A 5,793-nucleotide genomic window follows, 5' to 3' on the forward strand; every position below is an offset into this window, starting at 1 on the left:
CGCCGTGGTGTTAAGAGTCTTTCACTCATATCTCGTGTAACTCTCAGAGGCCCCAGGAGGTGGCTGTTGTTGCCTGCCCAGCTCCCCAGGCCAGGGGTGGCAGAGCCGGGATGCGAACCAGCCTCCTGACTGGACCAGTGCTGCCGTCTCCCAGCCCCAGGGAGAGCACTGTGTTACCAGGCCCCCCCCCGTCCAGGTCCTTGCACATCTGGAGAGGCTGACAGGTCTAACTAACCTCACCGGTTAGTACACGTTGAGAGGGCCCCTCAGCTTTGTTTTGATTTTGTCTGCGTGGAAGCTATTCTATGAATACTGGTCCACAAAGAGCCTCTTTCTGCTTTATGGGACTTAAGACCTCGTCCCTTTAACACTGTAAAGTCATGTATGATGAAGACTTTGCCTAGTCATTGCATGTAGCAGGTGCTACCAGCTGCCTCTCCCAGGAACCTGGACATCGGGCCACGGGTGTGGTTCTTGCCTCTTCTCAGCGAAGCCCAGAGGGAGGCTGTCAGCCAGGCTCCCAAACGTTTCCTCCAACAAGAGCATCTTTCACGATTCTTCTTTCTGGGCCCCCTCCTTTGAAACCACACAAAGACACAGATCACTGCTGACCCAGACAGGCTTGGCGTGAGCACGCACTTTGTTCCCACACAGAGGTGATGTCAGCCCAGCGCGAAGATGGACGTTTCCATGAGTCTGGGGGGACTCCTCAAGGACAGACAGTATCAGGCAGCCAGTTTTGAGGAGTATTGACACCAGTTCATGGTCTCCATTCCTGCATCTGTGACCCACCCCCCCACCTTCAGGCTATCAGACCAGCTGGCTCATTCAGCCCCTGCTTGCCTTGTTCTCCCAAGTCACTCAGTGGGCCAGGGTGGACCTCAGAGCCCCACCATTTCCTTCGAGGCCAAAGCCCCTGCCTGTTTCCTGCAATTATCTCTTCAGCAAAGCCTTCCTGTTGTCAAGGCAATGCTGAGCTCAAGAACCTTCCATAGCTCCTGCCTCCGCCTCCCGACACCTGGTGTGTTGTGGTCCTTTGCTCACTCTTCTCCTTCGCCCCCTCCAACCTAAACCCTCTTCTTCAGTCATCTCAATAGGCCAGCCCCTGGGCAAGTCAAAGAAACATCAGAGGAGCAAGACCAGGCAATGGGTGAACCGCCTGGGGAAGAGCTTCTAGAACTTTCCTATAGGAAACATCTCTACCCTATAGAAAACTACTCCCACCAGTACCCCCCTCCCCAGAATTTGGAAGTGTGTAAGCAATTAGATGTCTTCTAACTTATTTTGAATATCTAGGTGAGTTAATTACTTATTATCAAGTAAATTGATGCTTCAGGAAGCGCTCCATGTCAGACCTGTAGGTTCGGAGGCCTCGGCACGTCGCAGGGAGCCCAGCAATTCCCAGGTTGAGGGACCCAGGTGACCCTATAAAACTCTTAACTACTCCGTGCCGGGTGGGAACCTGCAAGGCATTAACTTGTGAGGGAGGCCCTCAGGGTGGCTGCCCCCCCACATGCCTGCCAGTGCTGCCAGGCAGGGATGTGTGCCTGAAGGTCCCCTGGGTCCTGTTGTTAGTCCTCACTTTAGAAATGAAGAAATAAAGCACAGATGGGAGTTTGAAGAGTGATCAGGAGACAGAGTTCTGCTCAGGATAAGGACTTTCTGGTAAACCTGTGAATTGTTGAGTGTCAGAGGGGGCTACCTGCACACACCATAAAGATGGAGATGTCCGTCTTTGTGGTGTGTGAGCCGAGCGGCACCCCTGGCATCTGATGAGGCTGGCAGCATTGAGCTGTAGGCCCAGCCCGTCACAGACGTGTGGCACTGAAGAAGGCATAGTTGTTAAAAATACAGATTCCTTGGCCCTGCCCTGGACTCACAAATCACCACCTCCAGAGGGAGACCCCTGGGTCTGGAATCCCACAGGACCAGGTACCCCTGCAGTTCTTGACTCAAGTCTGAGCTGCATGGCCTCTGCCTGCTTGCCAGCTCCGGGTGGCCTTCCATGAGTTGGTGCTCCTGTGAGTGATACATCTCCGCTCCTGAGTGGCCTTGGATGAGGCCCCAAAGCTCTCTGATCCCTGTCTCAGCTACGAATGAGGGTATACAGCTCAGCTTTTTGTGAAAACGAAGCCCACAACTATCATTTAATGAATTGTAATGATGTTCTAGGCAGGTACCTGACATGACGTCTCACATAATAGTTAACAACCAGGCAAGCAGCAGGTGTCAGTGACCTCACCACAGAGAAAAGGAAATCAAGACTCAGAAAGATAAGCTGGTGCCCAGGATCACGCGGGAGCAGGAATTTGAACCTGAGACTTTTCTCTACGCCAGGAGGTTTCCTCATGATTTTCAAAGGACCTTCCAGGCCTGAGAGGTGGGATTTGACAGCAGTCCCTCAGCGCGGGTTTAACACATCCTGACTCCCCGGGTTCAGGAGGGAAACTTTCACAAGGACCCTCTGAGATCACAGGTCACACTGGAGTTTTCTCGCCGGGTCTGACTTGTCCTCTGGGATTTGGGGACAGGGGAGCTACCAGGCCTTCCCCAACACTGGAACTTGGCCCTCAACTTCAGACCAGGCAGGAATCGGCTATGGCCCTGTCCTGGCTCGCAGTCTGGGGTTACACCTGCCCAAGATTCGAAGGCTCCTAGAAGATTGGAGGGAGTGGGGTGGCATCTTAGCAGAGAAGTAGCATTCAGCTGGGTAAAGAAGGAAAAGAAGGCAGCTCCAGGTGGCCCGAAAGGCAGGCGCACAGGCCCGGGGTGTGGAGGGCCTGTAGGGTGGCTGCAGTGGGCCTGAGGAGGCTATGGCGGTCAGGCTGTCCCCCTGGGGAGGAGGCAGTGCACCGTTTAGCAGGGAGTGGGGCTGGGCTGACAGAGCTGGTGGCAGGGGGCTGGGCGGAGAGTCAGGCAGTGGTGGGGGCGGGCAGGGGTGCTGGCTCCAGCCCTCCCTTGAAGGTCTCAACCCTGAGGCCCTGTCTGTGGCACCTAATGAGGTCGGCCTTGCCTCTCAGTGACCAGCAGGGCCTCGGTTCCCTTTAGTGGGGTGGCCTGCAGTCGAGGGCCTGGTCCCAGCCTTCCTGAACTTTTGAGCACTCCTGGGGTCTCAGGCCCAGGAAAAAGACCCGAGGAGAGTTCAAGGACAGGTAGGAGGTGATCCTGAGATGGAAGCAGAGGAAGGTCCCCTCACACTGCGCTTTCGTCAGCGCCAAGCCTTCACCCAGCAGTCTCTTCCCATGCGCCCTTCTCTTTCTTCCTCTATCTAGTGGCAAAGCATGCTGAGCGCCAGCTGTATGCAGCCCTGGGTCAGGGGCTGTGGGTGGGAGGGTGGAGAGAAGGGGGGAGTCCAGTGACCCAGTTGAGATTCCTGCCCTTGAGGGAAGATAACCCGGCACCTGGAGCTCCAGCTGGAATAGGCCCTGAGACCCAAGCTGAGTGGGAGCCTCCCCTTCTTGCTGATGGGTTCAGAAACTACGTCTCAAAGATATGGGCTTCCAGTTTAGTCACATCCCAACAACTTTGCTAAAGATGGCAAACTAAACAGGTGCTAACTTTCTTCCCCTCTGAAACCCTGTGAAGAGTACAGAAAGGAAATTTTTTTTAAAGTATAGAATTCCCTGACTGCCCAGTGGTTAAAACTCTGCACATCCGCTGCAGGGGGCCCAGGTTCGATCCCTAGTTGGGGAACTAAGACCCCACAAGTTGCATGATGCAGCCAGAAAAGATTAAAAGCATAAAAAGGAAAAAGTAATGTTTTGGGAATTCCTTGGTGGTCCAGTGGTTAGCATTCCACACTTTCCCTTCTGAGGATCCAGGTTCAACCCCTAGTCTAGGAGCTAAGATGCAGCAAGCTGAATGGCATGGCCAAAAAAAAAAAAAAAAAAAAAAGGTATAAACCATGAGGATGGGGCAGCAGGACGGGAGACAAGTCAGTGCAATTCTGAAGCTGGAAAGTAAACAAAGAGTGGCGGCGGACTTACGGGAACTCAGAAAAGACATGTGCCAAGCGAGTAGGGTGGCAGCTAAGCCCCAGGGTGGTTTACCCCACAGCACCACCAAGGGTTTAGCCTGATGGGGCAGCCCCAAGTGGGGGCAATGGGAGAGGGCGAAATAAAGAGTAATCAGACTCCAAAATCCTATCAGAACTGCTAGATAGTCACCCCTCCCCAACCCTAGGAGGAAATGAGTCACTCTCTGGTGACAGAGACTCCTGGCCTGGGGAATGGGGCATCATAGGCAGACACAGAGCCAGAGGCGGGGGCTTCTGAGTCCAGAGCCCCTGCCTTATCTCCGGCCCTGCCAGCAGGGCCAGGCCTTGACCCTCCAGGCAGGGCATCGAAGGATCTTCTATGGAGATTTGAATCCTCCGAGAACACAGTCTTAAAAATAGTGACATGGGGAGGGGCATTCCCAGCAAGTACCCGCCCAAATCCCCCTTCAGCAGGTTCGAGAATGTGTCCTAACACACCTCAAGGAAGCTGTCGACTCTTTGAAAATGTGTATCTAGGACTTTGGTACATAAGTAAGGTCAAAAAAACAAACAGAACCAGCCGTTACCAGGTGACCCAGGAATTCCTTCCCAGGAAATGGAAACAGATGTCCACACAGAATTTATACACAAACGTTCACAGCAGCACAACTCATAACAGCCAAAAGACAGAAACAACCCACGCATTCCTCAGTGGGTGGCTGGATCAGCTCATGGTGGTCTGTGCATACAGTGGAATATTATTCAGCCATAAAAAGCAATGAAGCACTGATGTATTCTGTAAAATGGATAAGCCTTGATGACATTATGCCCAGTGAAAGAAGATAAACACATAAGGCCATGTGTTGTATAATTCCATTTATGTGAAGTGTTGGGAATAGGCAAATCCATAGAGACATAAAGCAGATTAGTGGTTGCCATGGCCTGGGGGAGGAGAAAATGAAAGTGTATACTTAGTGGATATGGTGTGTTTTTCTGGGGTGATGAAAAAGTCTGAAACTAGGGACGGGTAGTGGTTTTCCAAGGTTGTGAACACACCATGTGCCGCATAGAATTGTGCTCTTTAACGTGGTTGAGTGTATGTTATGTGAACTTTCTCTCAATGAAAAATAAACAAGAGAGCCAGCCAAGGCTTCCAAGCTCCAAACTGCTCCTCTAGAATCAGAAATCACCTGGATTAACCTGCCAGGGTTGGTTATCTTTCCAACAGAGAGGAAGTTTGAGTTACAAATGCCATGCTAGATTCCTTCCTGGTCACACTCAAAAAATGAAAAGATACAGGTGAAACTGATAGGTGCAGAGGAAAGGGACAAAGTAGGTGATTAAATAGTTAACCCTGCTAGGGGATCATAAGTAAAGAAAAAATTGTGGGAGACCTCTGTAAGCTAACAATCACTCAAGCAGGTTTGCTTAACCACAAAAGTGGGCAACAGGAGCAGGAGACATGCCCCCAAACAATAAAACAATGGTGGCATGAAACCCACAGCCAGCCCAGTGAGGTCAGTAAGTTAATGATTCCTAGGATACGTTCCTCTGGGTATATTAAAAACCAGAATATGAGGAGAGGGTGACTTTATACTGAAACCTGAGATGATTTGCCATATTTTAGTGTATGTTACCACCTTTCTGCTCATTTCTGTTGCTCCATGACAGTCCTGGCTTGGCCAGGCAGGGAAAAGAAAACTCCTCCTAGTGAGGTGCAGGAGGAGCTGAAGATGGAAGCTTGACATCTGCTCCAGAATGAGGAAGAAGGTGGTCTTCTCCTCCTCCCCACTTTTCTTTTGTCTGTAAAACTGTAG

Source organism: Odocoileus virginianus, chromosome 23 (assembly GCF_023699985.2).
Source record: "Odocoileus virginianus isolate 20LAN1187 ecotype Illinois chromosome 23, Ovbor_1.2, whole genome shotgun sequence".
NCBI lineage: Eukaryota > Metazoa > Chordata > Mammalia > Artiodactyla > Cervidae > Odocoileus > Odocoileus virginianus.